The sequence below is a fragment of the Globicephala melas genome, chromosome 2, assembly GCF_963455315.2.
Source record: "Globicephala melas chromosome 2, mGloMel1.2, whole genome shotgun sequence".
Taxonomy (NCBI): Eukaryota; Metazoa; Chordata; class Mammalia; order Artiodactyla; family Delphinidae; genus Globicephala; species Globicephala melas.
The window spans coordinates 167213357-167230087 of record NC_083315.2 but is presented as its reverse complement, the minus strand read 5'-3'; the positions used below and the strand labels follow the sequence as shown (position 1 = coordinate 167230087).

Below are 16731 nucleotides of genomic sequence, written 5' to 3'. Positions count from 1 at the left end.
CTTCAGGCCAAACAACCAACAGGGAGGGAACCAAGCCCCACCCATCAGCAGACAAGCAGATTAAAATTTTACTGAGCTCTGCCCACCAGAGCAAAACCCAGCTCTACCCACCACCAGTCCCTCCCATCAGGAAGCCCGCACAAGCCTCTTACATAGCCTCATCCACCAGAGGGCAGACAGCAGAAACAAGAAGAACTGCAATCCTGCAGCCTGTGGAACGAAAACCACATCACAGAAAGATAGACAAAATGAAAAGGCACAGGACTATGTACCAGATGAAGGAACAAGACAAAAGCCCAGAAAAACAACTAAATGGAGTGGAGATAGGCAACCTTCCAGAAAAAGAATTCAGAATTAAGGATAGTGAAGATGATCCAGGACCTTGGGAAAAAAATGGAGGCAAAGATCGAGAGATGCGAGAAATGTTTAACAAAGACCTAGAAGAATTAAAGAACAAACACCTCAAAGAACTGAAGAACAAACAAACAGAGATGAACAATACAATAACTGAATAAAAATACACTAGAAGGGAATCAATAGCAGAATAACTAAGGTAGAAGAATGGATAAGTGACCTGGAAGACAGAATGATGGAATTCATTGCCGTGGAACAGAAAAAAGAAAAAAGAATGAAAAGAAATGAAGACAGCCTAAGAAACCTCTGGGACAACATTAAACACACCAACATTCTCATTATAGGGGTCCTAGAAGGAGAAGAGAGACAGAAAGGAACCAAGAAGATATTTGAAGAGATTATAATAGAAAACTTCCCAAACATGGAAAAGAAAACAGCCACCCAAGTCCAGGAAGCGCAGAGAGCCCCAGGCAGGATAAACCCAAGTAGAAATACGCCAAGACACATAGTAATCAAATTAACAAAAACTAAAGACAAAGAAAAATTATTAAAAGTAACAAGGGAAAAATGACAAATAACATACCAGGGAACTCCCATAAGGTTAATAGATGATTTCTAAGCAGAAACTCTACAAGCCAGAAGGGAGTGGCATGATATATTTAATGTGATGAAAGGGAAGAAACTACAACCAAGATTACTCTACTCGGCAAGGATCGCATTCAGGTTCAACAGAGAAATCTAAAGCTTTACAGGCAAGCAAAAGCAAAAGAATTCAGCACCACCAAACCAGCTATACAACAAATGCTAAAGGAACTTTTCTAAGTGGGAAACACAACAGAAGAAAAAGACCCACAAAAACAAACACAAAACAATTAAGAAAATGGTAGTAGGAACATACATGTCGATAATTACCTTAAATGTAAATGGATTAAACGTTTCAACCAAAAGACACAGACTCGCTGAATGGATACAAAAACAAGACCCATATATATGCTGTCTACAACAGACCCACTTCAGACCCAGGGACACATACACACTGAAAGTGAGCGGATGGAAAAAGATATTCCATGCAAATGGAAATCACAAGACAGCTGGAGTAGCAACACTCATATCAGATAAAATAGACTTTAAAATAAAGAATGTTATAAGAGACAAGGATAAAATAGACTTTAAAATAAAGAATGTTCAAAGAGACAAGGAAGCATACTACATAATTATCAAGGGATCAATCCAAGAAGAAGATATAACAATTATAAATATATATGCACCCAACAAAGGAGCACCTCAGTACATAAGGCAAATGCTAACAGCTATAAAAGAGGAAATCGACAGTAACACAGTAATAGTGGGGGACTTTAACACCTCACTTACACCAATGGACAGATCATCCAGACAGAAAATTAATAGGGAAACACAAGCTTTAAATGACACAATAGACCAGATAGATTTAATTGATATTTATAGGACATTCCATCCAAAAACAGCAGATTACACTTTCTTCTCAAGTGCACATGGAACATTCTCCAGGATAGAACCCATCTTGGTCACAAAGCAAGCCTCAGTAAATTCAAGAAAATTGAAATCATATCAAGCATCTTTTGCGACCACAAGGCTATGAGATTAGAAATCAATTACAGGGAAAATAAATGTAAAAAACACAAACACATGGAGGCTAAACAATATGCAACTAAATAACCAAGAGATCACTGAAGAAATCAAAGAGGAAATCAAAAAATACCTAGAGACAAATTACAACGAAAACACGACAATCCAAAACTAATGGGATGCAGCAAAAGCAGTTCTAAGAGGGAAGTTTATAGCAATACAAGCCTACCTCAAGAAACAACAAACATCTCAAATAAACAATCTAACCTTACACCCTAATGAACTAGAGAAAGAAGACCAAACAAAACCCAAAGTTACTAGAAGGAAAGAAATCATAAATATCAGAACAGAATTAAATGAAATAGAAACAAAGAAAACAATAGCAAAGATCAATAAAACTAAAAGCTGGTTCTTTGAGAAGATAAACAAAATTGATAAGCCTTTAGCCACACTCATCAAGAAAAAGAGGGAGAAGACTCAAATCAATAAGACTAGAAATGAAAAAGGAAAAGTTACAACGGACACCACAGAAATACAAAGCATGCTAAGAGACTACTACAAGCAACTCTATGCCAATAAAATGGACAACCTGGAAGAAATGGACAAAATCTTAGAAAGGTATAAGCTTCCAAGACTGAACCAGGAAGAAATAGAAAATATGAACAGACCAATCACAAGTAATGAAACTGAAACTGTGATTATTCTTCCAACAAACATAAGTCAGGACCAGATGGCTTCACAGGGGAATTCTATCAAACATTTAATGAAGAGCTAACACCCATCCTTAAAACTCTTCCAAAATACGGCAAAGGAAGGAACACTCCCAAACTCATTCAACGAGGTCACCATCACCCTGATACCAAAACCAGACAAAGATACTACTAAAAAAGAAAATTACAGACCAATGTCACTGAAGAATATAGATGCAAAAATCCTCAACAAAATACTAGCAAACAGAATCCAGCAACAAATTAAAAGGATCATACACCATGATCAAGTGGGATTTATCTCAGGAATGCAAGGATTCTTCAATATATGCAAATCAATCAATATGATATACTATATTAACAAACTGAAAAAGAAAAACCATATGTCATCTCAATAGATGCAGAAAAAGCTTTTGACAAAATTCAACACCCATTTATGATAAAAACTCTCCATAAAGTGGGCATAGAGGGAACCTACCTCAACATAATAAAGGCCATATACGACAAACCCACAGCAAACATCATTCTCAATGGTGAAAAACTGAAAGCATTTCCTCTAGGATCAGGAACAAGAAAAGGATGTCCACTTTCGCCACTATTATTCAACGCAGTTTTGGAAGTCCTAGTCACGGCAATCAGAGAAGAAAAAGAAATAAAAGGAATCCAAATTGGAAAAGAAGTAAAACTGTCACTGTTTGCAGATGACATGATACTCTACATAGAGAATTCTAAATATGCCACCAGAAAACTACTAGAGCTAATCAATGAATTTGGTAAAGTTGCAGAATACAAAATTAGCGCACAGAAATCTCTTGCATTCCTACACTAACAACGGAAGATTAGAAAGAGAAATTAAGGAAATAATCCCATTCACCATTGCAACAAAAAGAATAAAATACCTAGGAATAAACCTACCTAGGGAGACAAAAGACCTGTACTCAGAAAATTCTAAGACACTGATGAGAGAAATCAAAGAGGACACACACAGATGGAGAGATATACCACGTTCTTGGATTGGAAGAAATATTGTGAAAATGACTATACTACCCAAAGCAATCTTACAGATTCAATGTAATCCTTATCAAATTACCAATGGCATTTTTTACAGAACTAAAACAAAAAATTTTACAATTTGTATGGAAACACAAAAGACCCCGAACAGCCAAAGCAGCCTTGAAGGGAAAAAATGGAGCTGGAGGAATCAGACTCCCTGACTTCAGACTATACTACAAAGCTAAAGTAATCAAGACAATATGGTACTAGCACAAAACCAGAAATATAGATCAATGGAACGGGATAGAAAGCCCAAAGATAAACCCATGCAACTATGGTCAACTAATCTATAACAAAGGAGGCAAGGATATACAATGGAGAAAAGACAGTCCCTTCAGTAAGTGGTGCCAGGAAAACTGGACAGCTACATGTAAAAGAATGAAATTAGAACACTCCCTAACACCATACACAAAAATAAACTCAAAATGGATTAAAGACCTAAATGTAAGACCAAACACTATAGAACTCTTAGAGGAAAACATAGGAAGAACACTCTTTGACATAAATCACAGCAAGATCTTTTTTGATCCACCTCCTAGAATAATGGAAATAAAAACAAAAATAAACAAATTGGACCTAATGAAACTTAAAAGCTTTTGCACAGCAAAGGAAACTATAAACGAGACGAAAAGACAACCTCAGAATTGGAGAAAACATTTGCAAACGAATCAATGGACAAAGGATTAATCTTCAAAATATATAAACAGCTCATGTAGCTGAATATTAAAAAAACAAGCAACCCAATCCAAAATTGGGTAGAAGACCTAAATAGACATTTCTCCAAAGAAGACATACAGATGGCCAAGAAGCACATGAAAAGCTGCTCAACATCACTAACTATTAGAGAAATGCAAATCAAAACTACAATGAGGTATCACCTCACACCGGTTAGAAATAGGCATCATCAGAAAATCTACAAACAATAAATACTGGAGAGGGTGTGGAGAAAAGGGAACCCTCTTGCACCACTGTTGGGAATGTAAATTGATACAGCCGCTATGGAGAACAGTATGAAGGTTCCTTAAAAAACTAAAAATAGAATTACCATAAGACCCTGCAATCCCACTACCAGGCATACACCCAGAGAAAACCACAATTCAAAAAGACCATGCACTCCAATGTTCACTGCAGCACTATTTACAAGAGCCAGGTCTTGGAAGCAACCTAAATGCCCATCAACAGACAAATGGATAAAGAAGATGTGGTACATATATACAATGGAATATTACTCAGCCATAAGAAGGAATGAAATTGGGTCCTTTGTAGAGACGTGGATGGACCTAGACTGTCACACAGAATGAAGTAAGTCAGAAAGAGAAAAACAAATACCGTATATTAACGCATATATGTGGAATCTAGAAAAATGGTACAGATAAACCAGTTTGCAAGGCAGAAACAGACACAGATGTAGAGAACAAACGTATGGACACCAAGTGGGGGAAAGCGGGTGGGGGGCAGGGTGGGATGAACTGGGAAATTGGGATTGACATATATACACTAATATGTATAAAACAGATAACTAATAAGAACCTGCTGTATAAATAAATAAAATTCAGAAAAATAAAAAAATAAATTATCTAATAAAAAATCATTTTCCAAAAAAAACCAAAAAACCCCAACATTTAAGGGTCTATTGCCACACAAGATGCTTTACATACATTATCATGTTAATGTTGACAATACATATGCAGTATACTCATATCCTTAATTTAGAGTTGAGGAAACTGAGTCCCAGAAAAAAAAAATGTGGCTTCCCAAAAGTATTCCAACTACTAAACATTAGAGCCAGGATTCCAACCTATGATTTGTAAGTCCATACCCTAGGGCTACTAGACCACTAAGGGTCATCGTTCCATCTATCATAAGAAGTGGCTGAACTGTCAGCCTAAAAATGTCTCTAAGGTGATAATTTTGCAAGAGAAAAATGTGCACACAAATTATTTAGTAATATTCATGTTACAACAAATTCTTTTACTGAAATTTCCAGTATGCATCTTTTACCATCCCAATGTCATGCCAACGTAGCATACAGAAGTATCATGCACTGTCATGTCAACATAGCATACGGAAGTATCATGCATTGTGAAGAGGAGACAAACTACTCTTCTGACTAAAGCAGTGTCACCAGTAATAAAGAGAGCATTTCCTTTTGAATGGCTCTTCAACTTCACATATGAAAACTTGAGCTCATTTTTCCCCTCCCTCCTTTTACCAACAGAGGTACAAACAGCCCTCTGCTTCTCCATGGACACATCTTAGAACTACTCTAACCTTTCCTCTCTCCCTCACACCCCACGTCAAATCTCACAACGGTACGCAAGATGAGCATTATCCTCAAGTGTTCTGGGGTGGAATGAACTTATTAAGGAGCAAAGACACCTGCTGCATGAATAAATCTTTCCTTATTTTTGTTTTTGTATTGTTTATTTTGGGTTTTTTCCATATATTTCAATATTAACAGGATAATACTGCATGGTAACTTTGATATATTTTTAATTTAGTATACATAGAAGAATAATAATTATTAAAATTTAGTTTCAATTATATATATATTAATTCCCACACACAAACGTGTGTATATACTAGGTCACAATTTTAAATGTATTCCTTAAAGAATCATGGTAAAAAAAAATTGAAAATCATTGTTCTACATTATTTTGCAAAGAGTAAAAGGGAAGATTACTAATGGCTGCCCTAAATATATGAGCTCTAACAGGAGTATTGAAAGGTACGTAAAAAATGAGTTCAGGAATAACTACACAAACTTGGAAGATTCCTGGAAACACTGTAATATTTCCCATTATTCTTTTTAATCAGCTTATTTCCCCATTAACAAATGGTAGTAAAAACTCCATTAAAAAATATTTTTAAAAAATATATAGATATAGGACATAGCAAGGGAAAGGGGAGAGCTAAGAGGACTGGGTTTACATAGCAGCCAATCTAGTAAGCGGGGAGCCCAGGAGGAAAACAGAATAGTAACTGACAGCTATAAAAAAAAGAAAGAGAAAAAAAATCACCTGCAGAAAGAAAAACACCACCCTGTCACCTGCAGAAAGAAAAGATGATAAGCAGCTATCATAGGAAGGGAAGGAGACCAGATTACTTAACCTACAGAAGACAGGTGGACTGATATGTTCAATAATTCAGCAAGTATTTATTCAAGAGCTGCTGGGTACCAGGCACTGGTTCTGTAGTCTCCAGCATAACCTAATAATGCTTTATGCCTAGCCAGAGAATTTGTCAGATGACAAATATGGACTGAGTGCTTATTATATACTGGACACTGAGCTAAGCCCTGGCAGGGACATGGTGGTACAGACGGATACAAACCCTGCCCTGTTAGAGCTTCACAGTCAGAGAAGACACAAGTTAAAAAAAACAACAAAAATCAACAGAATCATCCTAAGTGTACAAAGACCTATACAGGAACAGTACACGGTACTATCAAGAACATCACTTAGTTCGGAGGTAAAGGAGGCCTTCCCTAAAAAGTTGAGCCCTGAAAGATGAGTAGGAATCAGTGACAAGCGAGAGTAGAAGGAACAGTGTGTTCAAAGGTCCCAGGCTGAGGGGATTTATTCATCACTTCAGATAGACTTACTGAACATTCAGGATCTACCGGTCACTGTGCTCTGCAAGTAGAAAGACAACTATGAAAACAAAGGTCTCTGATTCTGTGTATCTGAGTGGCTTCTTGCAGAAATAAAATCAATAGGACTTGATACAAAACTAATTACTGAGAGAAAAAGAAAGCGTACAAGATTATTGCCAGGTTTCCCTCCAGTACAATTTAAAAGGATGGTCAGGCTTCAATAACAAATCGAGGCATACTCAGGTAAAAAGTGATGAATTCAGTTTGGGGCACACTGAGTTTGAAAAACCAGCAAGACATTCTGGTAGAGAGATGGTGGTGGCAGCACCCAGCAAGCAGCCCTGGCCCGAAGTCTGGGAGAAAAGCCCAAGGCTATAGCCACGTATTTGGAAATCACGTCAGGGAGATGCTAAGTCTAGGAGCGGAGAATGTGACACAGAAAGCGAATCCCTAACACAATATGCATGGATCCTGTCTACTCATTTGACTGACATTACTGTAAATGGGGCACCAAATCAGAAGAAATGGAGTACAAACAAATCAATTACAAAATGCGAAAGCTCATTAGTCAACACCAAATCAACCTGTAAAAGCTGTGGGAAACAATGATTCCTTTTCTCTAATGCTAATGATATGATATAATGGAATGGTGGAGCTGAAGAGGGCCTTAGACATATAATTCACCCCCTTACACTATGACACTAAAGAAACCAACATCCACAGAGACTATGGAAGTTGTTCAAGGTTAACTAGCTAGCTCTTGCCGGGGTCAGGATACTACCTCCACAAAGCAAGAATCTGATTTAAATAAAACAACAAAATTAAGATCCCTCATGCATTCCTAAATAACTATTATTTTAATTTCACACAAATATTTTCTTCTTTAAAAGAAACAAAGCCAATTTTCTCCCTACTGTCCCTTACAGTAAAAGAACCATTTCAGACATTCCTATCATTCCTTTCAGCAATATATGAATTACCAGTCCTCCAGTTATAGTTATCTTGAAGAAAAATATCATCTAAGGAAATATAATTGCTACTTACACCGTTTGTAAGTCAATGAGTAAATATGGATCTATAGGAGTAAATAATGATGTATATATCCTACCTAAATTATAAATATATCTCAAGATTTTATGTTTAAATTTTTTAAATAAGTTTATTTATTATTTTATTTATTTATTTTTGGGTACATTGGATCTTTGTTGCTGTGGACGGGCTTTCTCTAGTTGCAGCGAGCGGGGACCAGTCTTTGTTGCAGTGTGCGGGCTTCTCTTGTTGTGGAACACAGGCTCTAGGCACGCAGGCCCAGTAGCTGTGGCTCGCGGGCTTAACTGCTCTGCGGCATGTGGGATCTCCCCAGATCAGGGCTCGCACCCATGTCCCCTGCATTGGCAGGTGGATTCTTAACCACTGCACCACTAGGGAAGCCCTATCTCAAGATATGTTGTCCAGACTAGGTCCACGTGCTTTTCGTATGGGAATCATGAAGAAACTAAGCAGTATAATGGACTTTTAAAATCATAATATGTAGTGACTTTTACTATGAAATAATGATTAAATAAAATAACAAGTCATTCTATTCCTATGTATATTCTGTTTACCTACACAAAACAAAAGGATTTAGAGCAGCACACATGTTTAAACATGCAAAATATTGAACACTTTAGTATTTTTTTAGAAAATACTAGTCAAAAGAATCAGAGCTGACTAGTATATCCTGAGTTTGGGGGGGGCGGTTAGCTAGAGAAAAGTAAATAATTTTGAAGGAGAAGAGAAATGTAAGTACTAACCACCTGAGGAAAGCTGATAACCAGGGTGAGCACGGAGTTAAGTTTACAGAGTCACAGAGCAAGGAGGAGTCTTGGCAGCGTGATTAGTACAGCTCCCTCGCTTCACCGACAGAATTCAGAGGAGCTAAATGATGCTCCCAAGGTCACACAGGTGGTTTGTGGCTGTGCTCTGTGTTTCTTAGCAACACGGATTAAAAGCAAAACGCAAGTTACAAAGCTCTCACTGCTGAATAAAAAGAGACATAAAATTAGCCTAGAGACGGATTATATATATACTCCTGTATAATAAATTAGAGACTAGAGTTAACTAATAAAATATATGCCATTTTGGAACATTAAGAAATATTTTTCTGGAAGAAAAAAAAAAAAAAAGAAAGGAGGCCACATCTACTTACCCACCATTATACCGAAAGAAATGAGTAAAACGCTAGAATTTATGACCCTCTAGCAGGTTTCTGCTAATCCAATATTTGAAAACCATCTTGATGAAACAAGTGTTTTTTTAAACAATGTGTATCTCAGAAAACTACAGAAACCGTGTGAATGTTCCCACTTTGTTAAAAAAAAAAAGATTTATTAATCTGCTTAAACAGCGACGAGGAACAGGAAAAACTGAGGATACTCCCAGGTTTTTAACCTGTGACATTAAGTAGATGTTGGTGCCATTTATCCTAGATAAGTAGACAACCCAAATTTGAGAAAAGATCTGAAGGAAGTGATAGAGCTAGCAATGCAATGCAGATATCGAGGAAAAAAACATTAAAAGCAGAAGGAACAGCAAGTGCGAAAGCCCTGAGGTAAATGTGTACTTGGTGTATTTAATGAATAGCAAGGATGGCTGGAGAACACACTAAGCGAAGAAGGGAATAGTAAGAAATGAAGTCAGAGCTGTAATGGGGAAAAAGGGGAGGTCATAGAAGTCACAGCAAGTACATGCTCAAACCATAATGGAACTAAATTAGAAATCAGTAACAAAAAGATATGCAGAAAATCTCCAAATATATGGAAATAAAACAACACACTTCTAAATGACTCATGAGTTTCATGAGTCAAAGAAGAAGTCTTGAGATAAATTTAAAAACTTTTTCAACTAAACAATAATGAAGATACAACATATCAAAATTTGTAGGATGCAGCTAAAGGGAAACTTATAGCATTAAAATGCATATATCAGAATAGAAGAACGATCTAAAAATCAATAACCTGAGCTTCCCTTTAAGAAACTAGAGAAAGAAGGGACTTCCCTGGTGGTGCAGTGGTTAAGAATCTGCCTGCCAGTGCAGGCGGCATAGGTTCAATCCCTGGTCCGGGAAGATCCCACATGCCACAGAGCAACTAAGCCCATGTGCCACAACTACTGAGCCTGCGCTCTGGAGCCCGCAAGCCACGACTACTGAGCCCACGTGCCACAACTACTGAAGCCCACGTGCCTAGAGCCAGTGCTCCACAACAGGAGAAGCCACCACAATAAGAAGCCCATGCACTGCAACGAAGAGTAGCCCCCTCTCGCGGAAACTAGAGAAAGCCCACACGCAGCAACGAAGACCCAATGCAGCCAAAATTAAATAAATAAATTTTTAAAAAACTAGAAAAAGAAAACTAAACGTAAAGCAAGCAGAAGGAAGGAAATAATAAATATTAGAATAAAAATCAGTGAAATTGAAAACAGGAAAACATTAAAAAATAATAATAATAAATAGAAGAAATAAATGACCCAAATACCCATATATCTATTTAATAAGTAGAATTTTTAGTTAAAAATCTTTCAAAAATAAAATTCCAGGCCCAGATGGTTTAATGGGTGAATTCTACCTAACATTTAGGGAAGAGATAATATCGATTCTAGACAATCTCTTCCAGAAAAATAGAAAACCACTCCCCAAGTCATCTCATGAGCATTCCCCTAAAACCAAAAACTAGGCACAGATATTATAATAAAACTGCAAACCAATATCTCTCATTAAAATAGATGCAAAAATCCTCAAAAACATAGTAGCAAATAGAGTCCAGAAACATATAAAAGACTCATACATCATGACCAAGTAGATTTCATCCCAAGGATGCAAGGCTGGTTCATCATTTGAAAACTGATCAGTGTAATTCACCATATTAAGGATTAAATGAGAAAAGCCATATATGATGTCAATAGATTCAGGAAAAAAACATTCAACAAGATTTAATATTCATTCATGATTTTAAAAAAACTGTCAGCAAATTAGGACTTGAGGAAACTTCCTTAACTTAATAGTATCCATAAGAAACCTACAGCCAACATCATACTTAATGACTTAATGATGAGAGACTGAACGCTTTCCCCCAAAGATCAGGAACAAGGCTGGGAGGTCCTCTCTCACCACTCAAACAGTGGAGGAATCTGGCAGATGCAACTTCAACTAAGTGATCAAGATTAACATCACCAGTGATAAGTCATGCTGATGTCAGGTACCCCTGAAATGATGGGATGAGAGAGGCACGTCTCGTCTACGGCATTCTTCCCAAAAGCCCATAACTCCAATCTAACAGTGAGAAAAACATCAAGACAAACACAAGTTGAGGGACATTCGACAAAACACCTGACCAGTACTCTTTAAAACTATCAAGATCATGAAAAGCAAGGAAAGACTAAGAATGTGTCATAGCCCAGAGGAGATTAAGGAGATGGGATAACTAAATGCAATGTGATATCCTGGATTAGATTCTGAAACAGGAGAAAAAGGACATTAGTGAAAAAACTGGTGAAATCCAGAGTCTGGCACTTAGTAAATAGTGTTACACCAATGTTAATTTCTTACTTTTAACAAATATACCATGGTTATGTAAAACGTTAGCTTTAGGGGAAACTGGTAATAGGCATACCGTAACTCTAAACTATCTTTGAAACTTCTCTGGAAATCTAAAATAATTCCAAAATAAAAATTACTTTTTTAAGAAAAGTAAAAGGTCATTAAAAGATATACTGTGTAAACACTAACCAAAAGAAAGCTGGAGTGAGTATATCACTATCAGATAAAGTAGACTTCACACAAGGAATATTTCTAGGGATAAAAGCAAACATTATATAGCTACGAGGGGTTACTTCACCAAGAAAATATAACAACCCTAATTGTATATGCGTTAATTACAAATATCAAAATACATAAACTACTGGTAAAAATGATATATTTGAAAGCAGTAAACAAATCTGCAATTATAGTTGAAGACTTCAGTATTCCAGTTGTTTAGTCAGTAGAACAAGTAGCAAACATCCTTAGAGATACAGAAGATCTGAAATATATCAACCAAGTTTATAGAACATTACACCAACAACGGGAGAATACACATTCAAATATACATGGAATAATCACCAAGATCGACCCATGTTCTGGCCAAAAAACAAACCTCAGCAAATTTAAAAGAAATAAATTCAAGCAAAGTGTGTTCCGTGCCCATTACAGAATTAAACTAGAAACGAATAACAGGAAGGTATCTGGAAAAACCCCGCAAATAATTGGAAAATTATGTGAGATACACACACACACAAACTGTATGTGTAAATCATCCCCCCTCCCTCCCTCCCCACCATCACCAGAGCTACAAGGAGAGATGCCCAGGCTGTACTTTTGTGAATCCTTTTCCTCTGCAACAACGTCTACTACTCAAGGAGATATAGTTTATAATTTTATTACCAAAAGTGTTTCCAAGCAAATACAGTTTACAAGCTTATTACCAAGAGAATTTCGATGAAAATTCTAAATCCATCAGACTTCTCAGTCTAATTTTTCACCTGAATATGTAAATGTTTTTATGCTAGCCATATAACTCTCATTCTGCCCAAAACATATTAAAACCAAATATACAGAACTCTTTAAAGAAAATATTGTTCTACTCTGATATTTTTTCGGTGACAAACAGTATTTTAGGTTTTATTATAATATTATTGCATCTACTCCTTAATGAAACACAGGCACTTTCTGAATTATGAATATCTTCTTCAAAGGTGACCTTTTTTAAAAGCTCTGAAACTGTTCACCTATCCAAGGAGTTTTTGCCCTTACAGGGATGTCCATTAGCACCGCCTAGCGGATGAAATAAGAAACTGAGGTTCAACATCTTTTCCTTATCTTCTTTCTTAGAATTGAAGACAGTCTGCTGAAACAAGATGGAACTTTAAATTCTGAGGTCCAACCCATCATATCCTCTGGAGAGAAGAGGGGGAAACGATGTCTGAAGAACTTAAGTGACTTGAATGTGATAGCAGAGATAAGACACCAGGTCCCCTGATTCTTACAGTAGCAAACTGGCCCTTTTCCACTGTACACTACAGCTATGTGGAAAAAAAAAATTAACCTCAATGCTTACCTTACACCACATACAAAATTTAAGTGGAAATGAATCAGAGACCTGAAATTAAGAGCTAAAACCTCAAAACTTCTAAAAGAAAGCACAGGAAAAAAATGTAATTGACCTAGATTTGGCAAAGATTTCTTACATATAACACAAAAAGCACTAACTATAATGAAAAAAAGCAATGAATTAGACCTCATCAAAATTAGACCACAGCAATCTGACTCATAATCACATGTAAAGACGTTCAAATGTCCACTGGTCGTTTGGAAAATCTAAATTATAAATACAATACACTAGACCACTGGTAATACCACCAGAATGACCTAAAACCAAAAAGACGTATCATACCAAGTGTCGGTAAGTATTATGGAGCAATTCAGACTCTCACACTCTCCTGGTGGAAACGTAAAACTGTATAATCACTTGAAACAGTTTAGCAGTTTCTTGAAAATGTAAACATACGCCTACTATATGACCCAGCCATTCCACTGCTAGCTATTCACCAGAGGAAAGAAAGCACATGTCCACACGAAGATCTGTACATGAATGTTTACAGCCACTTAGTTTGTAATCACCAAAAACCTGAAGTTACCCAAATGTCCATCCACTGGTGCATGGATAAACAAAATGTGCTATATCTTTAAAATGGAATAATTAACAATAATAAAAAGGAATAAACTATTGATACATGCAACATCATGAATGAAATTCCAAATAACTACGTTGAGTAAAAGAAGCCAGACGAAAGAGTAGCTACTGTATGATTCCTTTCTATAAAATTCTACAAACTGAAAACTAATCTGTAGCGTCAGAAAGCAGGTCAGTGGTTGCCTGGAGCGGAAGAGGCTATCAGAAGAAAGGGAGAAGCAGAAACTAACACACTATTGTAAAGCAATTATACCCCAATAAGGATGTTAAAAAAAAAAAAAGAAGAAAGGGAGAGGATATTACAAAGTTACTTTGGGGAGTGATGGGTATGTTCATTATCTTACTGGTTATGATAGCTTTATGGGTATATACATAGAGGTCAAAATTCATCAAACTGTACAGTTTAAGTATGTGCAGGTTATTAGATGTCAATATACCTCAACAGAACTGAAATGAAGTGTATATATACTCATCCAGTGATCCAGCATTCCATTCTTAGGCATTTATCCAAGAGATATGAAAACATGTCTACATTCTAGAGCAGAAGAATCTGTCACTAATGTATAGTGACAAAAAGCAGATCATTGGTTGCCTAGGGTCACGGTGGAGAATTAACTGCAAAGGGGCACCATCTGGAGAGAAAATTTTATAACTGCATGAAGTTTCTGGACAGGAAGTTGCCTATGCATCCAAAGTAAAGTATGCTCTGAATTGCCAACAGTTGATTTAAAAGACCAACAACAATTATCCTTTACTGAACACAACTCTACACCAAGCATTGTGTCCTCTGCATGCACTTCCTCTAATCTTCTCAACAATCCTGCAATGTAGGTTTTACTCTTCCCAGTTTAGATTAGGAGGCTTGGACTCAGATAAGCAACTTACCCAAGGTCTCTCAATAGATAAATGAGCAAGCCTCGGCCTCCAAGAATATTTCTGGGCCTGTCTTAGAGCATTTCCGACACTACATACTGCCTTCTCAATGCCCAACATACTTATTAACTAGAGGTGACTACTATTCTAGTGAAACTTCAGAAAAGTGCATTTGCTTCTTTAAACAAGTACTTCCTTGAACACAAGTATCTGCTGGTACAATGCCACTTGTTCTCCAGGAGACGCCTAACACATACTAAGTACTCAATTAATATTTTGTATGTTTTAACCTGAACTCCTAAGATTCACTCTAAAGTAACTATTAGTTGCATTATAAATCTCCATTATTAACATCTCTGATTTGGAGGGAAAATTACACTGTAAGGCACAGCCACAGACAAGGATATAATAGATTTTGCGATTATGTCTGACCTGATTACCACATACCAATATCATAAAGCCAAAAAGGTGGTGACTGTGAAGAACTAAGTCTGAACACTTTCTCCCTGCCTCCCACATTTGGTGGCCACCACGTACAACAAAAGGCACTGCAAAAAGCAAAATATCCAAGTTGAAAGAGGTACAGATATAAAGATCACTGGACTTTCCTCTGTGGTTTAAGGGTACTGAAGGTGGTACGCATGAAAGAAGACCTTCTAACTAAGCAGTCTAGCAGAATAAAAACTAATTGTAGAGACTTCCCTGGTGGCGCAGTGGTTAAGAATCCACCTGCCAATGCAGGGGACACGGGCCTGCCAATGCAGGGGACACTAGCCCTGGTCGGGGAAGATCCCACATGCCACGGAGCAACTAAGCCCGTGCACCACAACTACTGAGCCTGCGCTCTAGAGCCCATGAGCCACAACTACTGAGCTCGCGAGCCACAACTTCTGAAGCCCACGTGCCTAGAGCCCGTGCTCCGCAACAAGACAAGCCACCGCAATGAGAAGCCCGCGCACCACAACAAAGAGCAGCCCCTGCTCACCACAACTAGAGAAAGCCCGCGAGCAACAATGAAGACCCAACGCAGCTGAAAATAAACAAATAAATAAATAAAAACTAATTGTAAAAATTTATTGAAACTCTCTTATAGGGAAAGAAAAAATTTAGGTGACCTAAGTAAATCATACACAGAATAACAGAAAATTCTATGGGCTATTAGGTAGGTAGTTCATTACGGATATACTAGAAATTTATGTACTAGAAAGTTTGTCATTTTTGTTTCCTAAAAAATATAGGGTGGGACCACTCCTGCACTGCTGGTAGAAGTATAAACTGGTACAACCACTTTGGAAAATTGTTTAGCAGTAACTTCTAAGCTGGACATATGCATATGCTGTGACCAACACTTCTAGTTCCATGAAGACACCTAAAAGAAATGCCTACATATATTCACCAAAAGACTTGTACAAGAATGTTCATAGCGGCATTAATCATAATAGCCAAAGACTGAAAACAAGAGAAATGTCCACCAAGAGTTAAGTAAATGATATGGTATATTCATATAACGGAATACCATACAGGAATGAGAATGAACAATCTATTTCTCCATGCAACAATATGGAAAGATCTCTTTTTTAAAAGGCTGAGAAAAAGAAACTAAACACAAAACAGTATATTCCGTGGTTCCTACTATATAGAGTTCAAATTCAGGCAAACTAACCTACGGTGTTAGAAGTTAGGGTAGTACAGTTACCCTCTGCAGGGAACGGGGGAAACTAGACAAGGGTAAATGGGAACCTATCAGGCTAATACAACAGGTTATATCCTATTTCAT

General features: G+C 37.0%; 1 protein-coding gene across 6 annotated transcripts in view; it reads right to left on the bottom strand.

The window, feature by feature from the left end:
* PPP4R4 (protein phosphatase 4 regulatory subunit 4) overlaps positions 1–16731 on the bottom strand; it is a 119841-nt gene that overhangs the window by 94851 nt on the left and 8259 nt on the right. The window lies entirely within an intron of this gene.